The sequence below is a fragment of the Myotis davidii genome, unplaced genomic scaffold, assembly GCF_000327345.1.
Source record: "Myotis davidii unplaced genomic scaffold, ASM32734v1 scaffold473, whole genome shotgun sequence".
Lineage (NCBI taxonomy): Eukaryota > Metazoa > Chordata > Mammalia > Chiroptera > Vespertilionidae > Myotis > Myotis davidii.
The window spans coordinates 4,123,112-4,136,368 of record NW_006284843.1 but is presented as its reverse complement, the minus strand read 5'-3'; the positions used below and the strand labels follow the sequence as shown (position 1 = coordinate 4,136,368).

Sequence of the window (13,257 nt, the reverse complement as noted above, 5' to 3'; positions counted from 1 at the left end):
AACATCCTTAGTTTCCTCTTTAAAGACAGGACTGAGCTCGGTGGGCTGGAGTCACAAAGCTGTAGTCATGAAGTCACGTTCCAGCATCTCGAGTAGGAGCCACTTAGGTAGTGAAGGGCTTTACATTATTGAAGGGCTCTCAGCAGAGGCTGGAGGAAAACCAGCTCCCAGGAAAGCTACGGGACAGGTCTGCTGCACTAAGTTAAAGATTGGCCTGGTCCAGCTCTTGAGTTCTTTCTATCTTGAGATTCTCAGACTATAGGTTTACTGATAAAGTGTCAGGCTTAAGAAAACAGAAACATCAATCAGAAAGGATATTTTCACCCCTATATTCATAGCAGCACAATTTACCATAGCTAAGATTTGGAAACAGTCTAAGTGCCCATCAGCAGATGAGTGGATTAGAAAACTGTGGTACATCTACACAATAGAATACAGCTCCAGTCTCTTTTTTTTTTAAATATAATTTATTGATTTTTCACAGAGAGAACGGGAGAGAGATAGAGAGTTAGAAACATCGATGAGAGAGATACATCGATCAGCTGCCTTCTGCACATCTCCTACTGGGGATGTGCCCGCAACCCAGGTACATGCCCTCGACCGGAATCGAACCTGGGACCCCTCAGTCCGCAGGCCGACGCTCTATCCACTGAGCCAAACCGGTTTCGGCAGCTCCAGTCTCTTATCCTAGAGCTTATGCAGCCTCATCTCAACCCGGCTGAGCTGGTCACAGGCCTAGTGTTCTTACGCAGGACAACCAGAACAGATCACTCTACCATTTTTAATGCACACCATTTTGACTTAATGGTCCCATTTCTGCCCCAAACCTCGCACTCTCTGGATTGATACCTCACTTGACCTTTTCACATCCCCCAGATACCCAAAATGTTTTATGGGCACCTCCATATTTATTGATAAGGAAAATCAAAGTACTTTTTATTGATGAGGAAAATCAAAATGCTTTGCTGAGAGAATAACACAGATGCCCTGTGCTCATAGGAAGGTGCCCTCCAGCTCTGGACCCTCCCATCAGAATCAGACCTCATTCCTGGCCTCTATTTTGGGAAGCTTTTCATCCCACAGGCCACAGAGGCAGCCAGTTCCCCGGAGAGAATGGCACTGTGAAGAACACAGAGGTCACACCGGATGCCGTGTGCTGCTAGTTGATTACACCCTTTTCCAAGTCCGTCCTTGGTACAGACGCAGTGAATGCCTGTGATTCTCGTTCCGGCAATTAGTTTTGATCTCTCTCAGGCTTAATGCTGTGTCCAGTTGTTCTGAAAGAGAAAAGAAATGCTCTCTGCCTCTGCACCATTTATTTTTATATCTGCATTCAATGAAGACTTATTGAAGCTGAGATCTCTCCCAGGCATTGTGAAGGATAAGAATGAATCATTCTCCACCTTCAAGAAGCTAATAGCATAGAAGAGAGAAAACGTGTACCCAGTATATGACATACAGTATACTCCCGTGTTTGAGGGAGAGAAAGGGCCCTTCCTTTATTCAACAGATAGATGCTGAGCATGGTTTAAGGCAGGGGGATACGGAAGTGAAGAAGTCAAAAAGGGTCTTTCCCTTCATGGGGAGAGATGATCATTAAACTAATAAAAAAAGTTAAATACACAAAGTTAATTTAAAAAGTGACCAATACAATTACTAGCAGAGGAATGGGATAGGGTGGGATGGAGGTCAGCTTAGAGCAGGCATTCATTCGGGTGGACCTGCCTGGAAGGTGAGCTTCGTCCTGAAAGACGAGTGGGTCCCAGCTGCACAGGCCTAGGAAAGGGGGGAAACAGGTGCCACAGCCAGGAGGTGGGCACAGGCGGGGGCTTTAGGAGAGAAGTTAAATTGGTGTTTTACAAACACAATGGCATCAGAAAAGGCACAGAGCTGGGAAAGCATGAACTGCATTCCCTTGGCAGCAAGCATGGATTTGAATCAAGGTACGGTGAAGCCTGCAGGCGGGGTGCGGCTAGACTATTTAGGGAGCCCCCGGGGCCACGCTGTCTTAGTGAGCAGGGGCTCAGTCTCTGGCTTCATAAGAATGTGCTTTAGGAAGATTTCTCTGGCCTTCACGGGAACTAGCTTTGCCTTTGACAAACAAATGTCCCTCTGTGCTTGTTGAAGCTTCCTATTTCCTGGTAAATATTCATCTTCATGCCTAGGTTTCTGGTAAGGGGCTGGGCTATAAAACAGTTTTAAGTGTGCTGGCAATACAATTTGTGGGGCCAGTGCAAAATGAAAATGCCGGCCCTTTGTTCAAAATGCAGTGCAAAAGCTTTTTCCTTTCCCCGGCCATCTCTGTCACAGCTAGTCATGGTGTTTTGTGTCTGTTACTTAATACGCAATAACTCCCTCAGGATGCTCATGGGGGCAAGTGCAGCTGGTCACAGGCACCAAATGCCCCCCATCCCCATCCCCTGCACCCTCTGGAACCCACACCCAGCGCCCTGCAGCAGGGGAAGGAAACAGTGGTCACTGAGTGGCATGCCCACACTCTGACCACAGAACAGAGACAGAAGTGGAACCACATACACGCCAAGGCTCCCCACCCCCGGCACATGCTCCATGGTTCTCCTATTTCACATACAACACACAACTCAAAGGTACAATCACTAAGAATTTCATGATGCGAATTGCATCCTTCTGCGTATGGGGCTTTGGTGCACGTGAAGCCCGCCATAGTTTGAGGCCTGATGAGAAGGTAACTGCATCTCAACATGGATTTTTTTTCCCCCCCTGGAATTTAAACTCAGTGAGCTACTGTCCATCAAAAACAAACATGCTACCCTGGTTCTGGGAGAACTGAGTGAAGGGTACATAGGACCTGTCTGTTTTGTTTCGTGTTTTTTTTTTTTTCAACTCCCTATGAATCTACAATTATTTGAAAATAAAGGTTATGTATGCAAAGCCCTCACACGTGCGCTATTTTGCTGAAGGCAATAGGAGAGAAAGAGGGATGAAACGAAGGGAGGAATCCAAGAGCAAGACTGAGGGGATGAAATTAAAGCCACTTGGTACTCAGCCGGACATCACTAGTTATCTTGCAACCTTAGCTGGAAATGCAGACCTTGTCCTTGAGCTGGGAAGGGATAAAAGGACAGTGGTCAGGCTCACATTTCCAAAGGTGAAGGCCCAACCAGCTTGTTTCTGACCACACTCCCCTTTCAGCCTGTTCAAATCCATCAAATGGTCGTTTACGGATGGCTCACTGTGTGAGGAATGCACCACACTGCCCTGTGCTCTCTGGGATTACAGTATGAGAGAATTGCATTTTATGCAAAGAATGTTTTCTCAAGAACTGATGGAATCCAAGAAGAGTCTTGACAGAGAACGGCAGGTACTTCTAGTTACCAGGTGAAGAAGTACTGCCTTGTGGTAATAGAGTGAAAAGAATTCTTTTGGCCCATATGTTTTGGAATTCTTGTTCATTTTTTATTTAATTTGAGAATATATCTGATTTTGCGCCTAATGTTTGCATAATACGATTGCAAATTTGCATAATTCAAATTGTCATAAAAGGACCTACACAGTTCCTAAAGGCATATTGTTGGAATTAAACTAACATATATAAAGCATCTAAGCAACCTTGGAAACGAACAGGAAGAAAATTAAAGGTAGTCATTCTTATTGTTGTTATATTCAATAATATTCCCAATAAATCACAGTCTCCAATCCCAAAGAATAGTATCTCTAGGCTATAAAGTTGGAACATTTTTTTTTATCAGTATGAGTAGAATAAAAGTAGAGCACATAGAGTTAAAACATTTCATAGGAAAATACCGTTTAGCATTGAGGTTCTAAGTGTTTTTCCTCTGAAGGGAAAATTAATACCCAGTTAATTCTTTTGTTTCTGTGCTAATGAGGAACAGAGTAACACATCAAACCATAGCATCCCAAAGCTTTCATCTAATCAGTGATTAAGATACATCTTCCATGGTGTTATTTTTCTTTGTCCTCACCATGGGGGAAGGATTAGAGATCAGCGAGGTCTCTGAATGAAAGGCCAAAGTGGTAGAAGCATTCTGCAAGGTCATTGTCTGACCAGATAGTGAGTAAGGTACCCCCTGAGCAGCAGAGCAGGGCCAGCGCACCAGCGTCCAGGGCACCCAGCACCATCCTTATGCAATCCGATGGCAGGCTTCCCTTTGGCTCTGGCCATTGTCATCATTGCCATCTGTCCTGCGTAGCATGTCCTCCAGAGCCAGTCTTTTATCTTGGTGGGACCTTGAAGATCAAAAGAGGCCCAAAGTCACCAAATAGCCTTCACACAGTCCCAGGGACAGGAAAATTTTATGAACACAACTAGGGGGACTTATCTCTGGAGAGGTCATATCATTGCTCTGAAGAAATACAATAAAACACTAGAAACACTAGAAAGTTCGGTATCCCTGAACTGATGCTGGGTTCCAGGACTCTGGACTCCTTAACAGTTGTCCACCCACCTGAATACTTCCTCTGTATCCAGCACTGTCTTAGCTACTATCTGGGAAAAACGCAGTGTCTCCTCAGGTGGAGCTTGTCTGTACCCTGGTCCATTTACCTACACAAAATAGTCCATCTAACAATAGACTGAGAGCACCTTTTCTGGATTTCATAGACTGGGACCCAGGCTTCAACCCTGCAAATCTGCAACCTGGACAATTCAATGGAGTTTTCTAAGCCTTAGAAAACTATAGGATGGGGCTAATAACAGCCCTGACCCCCCAAGGTGAAGGTAAACATGAGAGGCCTTTATGAAATAAATATGATTTCACAGAGACAGTCTCGTGTTGTGGTTAGGTGAACCTTGGTTCACATCCTGGCTTTCCCACCTATTAGCTGTGTTTCCTTGGTCAAATTACTTAACCTCATGTGCCCCCCTTCCCCACTTCCTTGTTTGTAGAATGCAAATAATGTAACCCTCATGGTGAGATCATTTTATAACCATGCCCAAATCAACAAGGCGTATTAAGACATCTTTCTGGACATGTAGAAACAGGACGAATCTGCTGCCGTTTTAATCTTCACTCAAGACTAAGGCTAAACGGCATTCAGAAATCACCTACACTGCATTTACCTGTATGCTGATGAAATTTCTTTTCCTTTTTTCAAAGGTCTGAGTCATTCCGTTTTCTTGAGGTTAGCCAGAAGAGGGTTTGCTAGAAACTTCCAGTAAACTCTATGGACATGACGCAGCAACTACTAAAAGAGGGTTAGGTTTTCTGACCCTTTCTATCACCTCCCTGGGGTTTCACTGTGGATCACAGGATGGGTTACCTCACTGGAGGCAGGTTCAGAAGAAAGGCTTCCCTTTATCATTTACTACAAATACTAAACCAGCGGGCGGCTATGCTTTTCAGATGCACAGAGAGATTTCTCACAGGAACATGACACATGTTAAATGTCCTCTCCCTCATTTGTACCTGTCATTTATCTTCTAAAAAGGGTATGCCCTGACCTCATAATCTCTTACTTAAGAACAAGAGACTATCGTTCCACTTTGCTAATTTCATTTGGTTCCAAAGAAAAATAAGAAAAGTTTTTATTATGTGGTGACTCTTGGGGGAGCACCTAGACCCATAAAGAGAGTATTTGATGGAGTATCTCCCACAGGAGATGATTAAAAGTGCACACCATAGTGCAGTGTGCATAAGAACGCAATCTCAATAACTATTAGGAAAAAAACCCACGTGAATCACTATATAATTCGGCACGCATTTATATGGCACAGGCGTGCTTTGTAGGAACTTCACTACTACAGTTAAGCTTTCCCTGGCTTCCCCCCATAATTCCAAATTAATATTTCTCATCTTGTGCGTCCATTTGTGCATCAGCTCTTTCTCCAAGCCTTAGAACCCGAAAGCCATGCCGGCCGTGGACTTTCACAATTGCAGACATTTTAATTTAAGTTAAATTAATTTAAACAGAAGAAGTTTAATATAAAGAACTATTACCCGATGATAGAAAAGTAATTATAAAAATAAAGAAAAGAGAACTCTGAAAGGTATCTTAAAGCAAAGAGGAAGAGCAACCTCAGAAGCACACGTTTGAAAGGAGAGGTTCAGACCTCATTGGAGAGGGTGGTTGCAGCCGCTGAACGATGGAGGATTTTGCTGGGTTGCCTGGGCCAGAGCTGGTCCACAGTCTCTGGACACCCACTGGGGGGAGAGCCAGGCTATTACTCCAGTAAGAGTGGGAGTGGTGATCCAAGGCTGCTGCACAGGTGTGCAATGAGTCAGGAGTGCGGAGGGCATTGGGTGCTACTGTAGGTGGGAGGTCTAGAGAGTATAGTGTCTGCATTGGCACAGACACAAAAACTACTGTCCACCATGTAGGTGGACCAAGGCCAGGCACACAGAGGCCGTTGGATGCTGGGCGCTGGGGTGCCACAGTGCATGCTGTTAGAACAGAGAACTGGGGAGGCCTCCCTCATAAGAACCTCATGTACTTTTGGGAGCTTCTTAAGCCATGGGGGCAGTATCCTACATGCCCAGTGGCACCAGACTGAGGAAAGGGTGTGCAGAGCAGAAACCTGAGATAGAGTGCAGGCATCACTCTTTGGGGCTCCCCACAATGCACCACTCCCCAAACTGAGAGCTGGGAAACCCTGGGGAAGCCATGTCCTGCTAGCACTTAGCATTGGAGGGCACCCACGGCCGGCCGAGGATGCGGAAAAATGCAGTACTCTCCAGGTCCCTTTGAGCTCCCCACAGGAGCCAGGAAGAACAGTCCTCCTGCCGTGTCTCTCCAGTGCTCCGTGCTGGCAAAGGGGAGACATTTAGAAGTCCCAGATCTCTTCTCACAAGTCAGGCAACAAGGTATAAATTAGGGGCAGAGAGGCAACACGTTGGCAGTGGCACCACGGGTAGTGCAGTGGGAGCAGACCTGTGTGGGCGGTACCAGATGGTTCCAATTATGTTGTCTAGACTTGACTGGCCTCGAGAAGCTCAGGCAGGAGGCTGCTGGAGCGATAAACGCATGAGATGCCAAGGCCTCAGAGCAAAGTGTGTCAGGAGGAATGAACTAGAAGGTGGAGTGAGATATTTCAAAGGAAAAACAAAATTCTTCCTCAGGTTAATCACCCTGTCATAGTCCATTCAGGTTGCTTAACAAAAATATCATAGACGTGGTGGCTTACATAACAAACACTTATTTCTCCCAGTTCTGGAGACTGGGAAGTCCAACATCAAGGCTCTGGCAGGTTTGGTGTCTGAGTCATAGACAGCTGTCTTTTCCATGGGTCTTCCCATGGGAGAAGGGGCACTAATCCATTCATGAGGGTTCGACCCTCAGCACATAATCACCTCTCAAAGGCCCTGCCTTCCAATACCATCACAGTGATGGTTAGGATTTCAATATAGGACTCTGGCGGGGTGGGAGGGGCAAAAACTTTAGTCTATAACACATCCCAAATTTTTAAAAGTAAAAATGTGAGGCATCTGCAAAGAGCTTAGAGACAGCCACTTTTCCTCTCCTTGGCAGTGCCGAGTAGGCCGTCATGTGTACAAACATCTGAATCCACTGAGAGCAAAACACTGCCCTCAGGAGAACCGGGATCAGACGAGCCCGCCAAAGGACCGTGAGGAAGAATGGGCACGTTGGGTTTGGCGCGTTCCCGTGGTCTAAGAACATGGCCAGAAAGGGGCTGAGGAATTGTCAGGACTGAGACCAGAACTCGGTAGGGCCTTAGGGGGCAGCACTTCTGGCAGGAGGCACAGACGCTCAGTAAGCACGGGTGGGAGGAAGGGAGGGCGGGAGGGTGGCGAGAGGGGAGAAATCTGTAACATTTAGAACGTTAATCCAGGAGGGGCGGGGTTTGGCAAAGGTCTGAGAGGCACCCTCACAGGGTGAGAGCATAGAGGAGGCGGAGACAGTGATAAGAGCCTGGTTCACAGCAGCGGGCAGCCTCACCTGTGGCCTGTGGGAGACCCTCCATCCACGTGTAACCAGAGGCAGGTCCTGGATCTCTGAGGAAGCGGGAGAGAGCGTTCGGTGAGCTCTGTCACCTGAAGGACAAGAATCCAGGAAGAGAGCCAACCACTCAGATCATCACAACTCCCTTCCAGGATGGGACAGGGAAGTCACCCAGCCTCCCTCCCCTCTGTCTGCTCCCTCAATCCAGATGGGGTAGTAGTGGGAGGAGGGCCGCAGTGGCCTAGGGCAGAAGCTTTTCTCACAGCTGCCCTGAGTCCTAAAGACAATGTAGTGATGCTTCATTTGCACTTCAACTGAAAGTGGACCCCAGACATAGGAAAGAACCTCCATTGAACAGCTATGTGTCAAACACATTACATAGATGAACTCATCTCATCCTCAAAGGAAGGTGCTGTTATCCCACCCCCACCCCGCCCCAGTTTTACAAATGATGACACAGATTTCAAGAGATTAAATCCTTCCCCTTGTTCATGCAACCTATTGTTTTTGGAGCAAACAAACAAACAAAAAAGACAGATAAAGAAATTTAGTTTAAATAGAATTATCCTGTCACCCATATTAAAGCTTCTTGGTAAACTAAATTTTCTGGGTTCTTACTCTTCACTTTCTTCAAATTTCTACATAATAATGAAACCTAACATATGAAGGGCAAGACAGTGTTCTTACTAGCATATGTGTGTGTGCGTGTGTGTGTGTGTGTGTGTGTGTACAATTTTACAGGTAAAGGAAGTGGGGCACAGAGAGGTTAAGTAACTTACCCAAGGTCACACAAGTGACCTCATAAGTGGTGCGTGAGGATTCCAACCCAGCCCGTCTGGGCGTAGAATTCATCCACAAACCAGCAGCACAGTGAGTGCAGAGGGAACCCTTGTGGGACCAACATTCAATGGCAGGGCTTAAGATGTAGAATGTCTTGATGTTATAGGTCACCTGGTAACTTTTTTAAAACTTGGAACTAGGTCATAAGTATGACTCAGACTTACTACTTCACAGTCTTTCTGTTGTGATGAGAGTATCGCGTGGTAGTTGTTGTACTCTGGGGGACAGTTTAGGAGCCAAGGAAAATGGTGACAAATGAGACATGTGATTGAGGCGGAAGTGTCTCTTCAAAGCTGCAGCGTCTGGGCAGCCCCGACCTGCGTCCTTAGCAACCCTCCACTGGGCTGCCTCTCCAGCAGGAAGCCTGTCAGTGCCCGCGAGCTCCTTCAGCCTCGGAGATGCCTGTGCTTCCTGGAGCCCAGTCTCCCCGGAGCCGGGAGACAGCGTGGTGCTGCCAGCACGCATTTGTCACTCCTCAAAACTGGCCCACCACTCCAGGCAAACGGAAAAGAAAAGCACCACATCTGAGTTTGCAGCCAGTTACCTCTGCTGATGCCATGTAGCCAGGCAGCGTTAGAAACCCAGGGATTATTGAAAGAGCAGTAGTACATTCACACTGGAGAGGTGCTGCGATTGGGGGGGTAATGGAATTGCTATCGTCCCAATTTCGTGACGAAATCAAAAGGTGTGATGTTAAATCCACGAAGCTCTGGCGGGGAACATCCGCCACCTACAAACATGCATCTGACTTGCATGCTCGCTTTACTTTCTGTTCTCTATTCTTCATCCTTTCTTGCCTACCTGGAGGGAAGAAAAGAAAGCATCTATAATAATAAAAGCGTAATATGCTAATTAGACTGAACAGACGCACGACCTTCCGGATGAAGCCGGAGCTGCAAGGGCCGAGCCCCTTGCACGTATTTCATGCATTGGGCCTCTAGGCCAGGGGTGGGCAAACTTTTTGACTCGAGGGCCACAATGGGTTCTTAAACTGGACCGGAGGGACGGAACAAAAGCATGGATGGAGTGTTTGTATGAACTAACATAAATTCAAAGTAAACATCATTACATAAAAGGGTACGGTCTTTTTTTTTTTAGTTTTATTCATTTCAAACGGGCCGGATCCGGCCCGAGGGCCGTAGATTGCCCACGGCTGCTCTAGACCAATATAAACAATCACATGCCTACATAGATGCATGTAATAGTCATGAGTGACGTAGCGAGGGGCTCGCAGTGCTCAGAGTCAAGACTTCTATTTACTCACAGGACGAGGGTAGCAGGGAGAAAGCACTCTTGAATCTTTCCCTCCTTTTTGCCTCTGCAGGCTTTGCTGCTCTCCCGATCCTATCAGCCAAGACATGGACGGAGGCCATCCTCTCATAGCTATCAAGGAGTGGTGGTTGTCCATCAAGAGATTAAATCCTTCCCCTTGTTCATGCAACCCAGTGGGGAAGGTGCCTCCAAACTGCTGCCTAGCGACAAAGGGCCCCCGGCATCATTAATACGGCTCCAAGAGACACTCATCCTTCAATTTTGCTGCAACCTGCCAGCGTTAAATATAGCGCTCTAGCTGTATATGTCATGCGCCCTTTCCTGTGGTACGTTGCTTTAGGACATGCTTTCTTGTCCTCTAAATTTATCTTGGCTCTGGCTTCCCCTCTGAGATTTAGCTATTTTTCATGGCTAAAGATGCCTTTTTTCCCTCCTCCTTAGTTTGTGGATTTTCATGACTGTGCCTTTAGATAAAATGAAATGTGTTGGTATAGCTTCCCAGCCTTTTCTCTTTTCTTAGACAATGAGGCCTAACAGTAACAATCAAAAAAAATAAAAATAAAAAAAGTAAATCTAGCATGTTCAAACCAAAACTTTGACCAAAGCAAATTAACTCAAAAACATCTGTAGGGAATTTTATTTTACTAGAGAGCCGAAGTTGCAGACAGACACAAATGTCCTTGTCTGTATTTTTCTTTATAGGAAATAATTTGAAGTAGAAGCGGATTCACTCTGGGCTGGGTCTTTGTCATTACTATTGTTTACTGTTTCCCTTTGCTGAGCAGTGTGACCTTTGGGATTACGGCTGTAGAAATCGTATTTCCATGATAGACAATGTCAACATTATCCTGGGCCATCTGGCACAAGCAGCCTAAGTTCCTTTATTCTCCGTGGAGAGCTTCTGGACTTCTCTGAGCAAATCCCTTCACCATCCCTGCTATTTTAATCAATCCTGCACACATGAAGCAGCTGGATCTCTGATTTAGCTCAGGAATTTTTAAAAAATGGAGCTAGAGTCTTTTCGCATCTTGGAAAGGAGAATATGAAGTTCTGGGAAACCCGTACTGACAAAAGTGAGACTTTTGGCAGAGCCAGAGGGGTGGAATCAAACAGACCCCATTTAAGAATTATTGCCAAACCGAAGGACTGAGTTTTGCTTAAGGGAAGAGTTGAAAACCCCAAGGGCACAGTTGTAACTTAGAAAAAGGATCCTAGTTGTTCTTTATCTCTCGAAAACATCCGACTGGGGACCATGGAGCCACAGTCAAAGCAGCATCAGGATGAGGCTGAATAGAAAGGCTTTTCCCAACTCTGTGTCTCCACAAGATCGGAGCCTCAAGGTGCTTGGGCCGGTGAAACCCAAGGAAAGAGTCAGGTGAGTGAGCACAGCTGCAGGAGCACCACCCCTCCCACACTGGCTGTGCCTGTGGCTTTTACTGCAGCTGTTTCCAGGCCACAGCAGGCTTGTCATCGTGGGCCAAGAGGCAGCAGGTGAGATCAGTGACAATGGAATCTGGGCCAGAATAGAGACCATTTAAGACAAATAGCCTCATTTTCCATCTAGTTTGTTCACCAATCATGCATTCTCCCCCCACAGCTACAACTTGAGCAGAGGGGAAAGAGCCTCAAGCGTGTGTCATATGCCATATGAGTGTACTCTTTGGCATGTTCCAGCAGCAAAGGATGAGGGAGAACATGGTAGCTCCAAAGTGACCTCAGAGGGCTGACTCTGAGACACCAACATCTGATATCCTCTTATCTGCATGATGGGCCCAAACAAAAGCAGACCCAGCGAATATTTGCTTGTAGCAAGTGAGCAGATGAAAGTGTCATCTCCGGGATTTATTTATGCTTCCCTTCTCTCACTCATTTTTCTTTATTTGTTTAAGATGCTCTTGGGGAAGTTATACAAATAAGTAACCATGACTTATAGTCATCTAAAGTCTTTTTCCTTATTAGAGCTAATGAAAATATATTCTTCTGATTTCTAACGTCATAGTACTGGCCATATACAATTATTATAAGATATTATAAGATGTGCTAACTTCCTAATATTTACTAAAACTGAACAAAAAATTCATATTTCTGTCTCTATTAAAGAAAACCTGATGACTTCAGGAAATACTCTGTCTTTAAATTTGACTACCCAGTCTTCATGCGTTGACTCTAAGAGTCAGCAGTCTCCCAGATTGCAGTGGCCCAAGAAGGCAGACATGTGAGAGAAGTAGTGTGGAAGACAGAGCCAGAAGCCCCCCTTTCTTTCTCTATAAAATGGTGTAACATTAGCTTTCTACTTTATAGAATAGTTGCAAAGAATAAAAAGATAGAGTCCATGAAAATTTTTATAAATTGAAGTACCATACAACTATGATTTATTACCTTTAGAGGAAGAATATCTTTGTATCTTTTCACTAATGAGTTGCAAGACATATATGCATGTGTGTACATGCATGCACACATACATATGTATTTACATACACGTGTAGGTAGATACACACATACACATACATGTGTAGACAGGCACACAAACATGATTATGCATTTTTGGTGGGGTGTTCATAGTTTTCATCAGCATCTCAAAGGAACTCATTTTCTAATATTGGTTAAAAACCTCTGCACCTGCCAAAACCGGTTTGGCTCAGTGGATAGAGCGTCGGCCTGCGGACTGACGGGTCCCAGGTTCGATTCCGGTCAAGGGCATGTACCTTGGTTGAGGGCACATCCCCAGTAGCAGGTGTGCAGGAGACAGCTGGTCGATGTTTCTCTCTCATCGATGTTTCTAACTCTCTATCTCTCTCCCTTCCTCTCTGTAAAAAAAAAAAAAAAATTAATAAAAATATATTAAAAAAAAGAACCTCTGCACCAAATGGGATTCCACATTATCAGTCATTAGAAATAAGCAAATTAAAACCACTAGGAGATACCACTATATACCCAGTAGGACAGCTGTTATCAAAAAGACAAGCAATACAGAGTATTGGTGAGAGTGTGGAGAATCTGAGCCACTCATACACTGCTGGTGGGAATGCAAAATGGTACAGTCACTGTGGAAAACAGCTTGCCAGTTTCCTATAAAGTGAAAGCTGAATTTACCAAGTGGCCCAGCAATTTCACTCTTCGTTATCTACCAAAGAGAATGAAAGCATATGTCTACACAAAGAGCTGTGCACAAATGTTCTTAGCAGCATTATTCAAATGGACAAAAACTGCAAAGAAAAGTCCCCATCAAATTGTGAAGGGATAAAGTAA

At 45.4% G+C, this 13,257-nt stretch overlaps 1 protein-coding gene and 1 long non-coding RNA gene across 4 annotated transcripts in view; one reads left to right on the top strand and one right to left on the bottom strand.

Moving 5' to 3' along the window:
• PDZPH1P overlaps positions 1-13,257 on the top strand; it is a 96,995-nt gene that overhangs the window by 68,760 nt on the left and 14,978 nt on the right. The window lies entirely within an intron of this gene.
• On the bottom strand, positions 665-8,040 carry LOC107181726. Its single transcript, XR_001512429.1, has 3 exons — positions 7,894-8,040; positions 3,963-4,227; positions 665-1,776 (listed from the first exon to the last, which is right to left on the bottom strand). It is a non-coding gene; the product is annotated as an uncharacterized LOC107181726 (long non-coding RNA).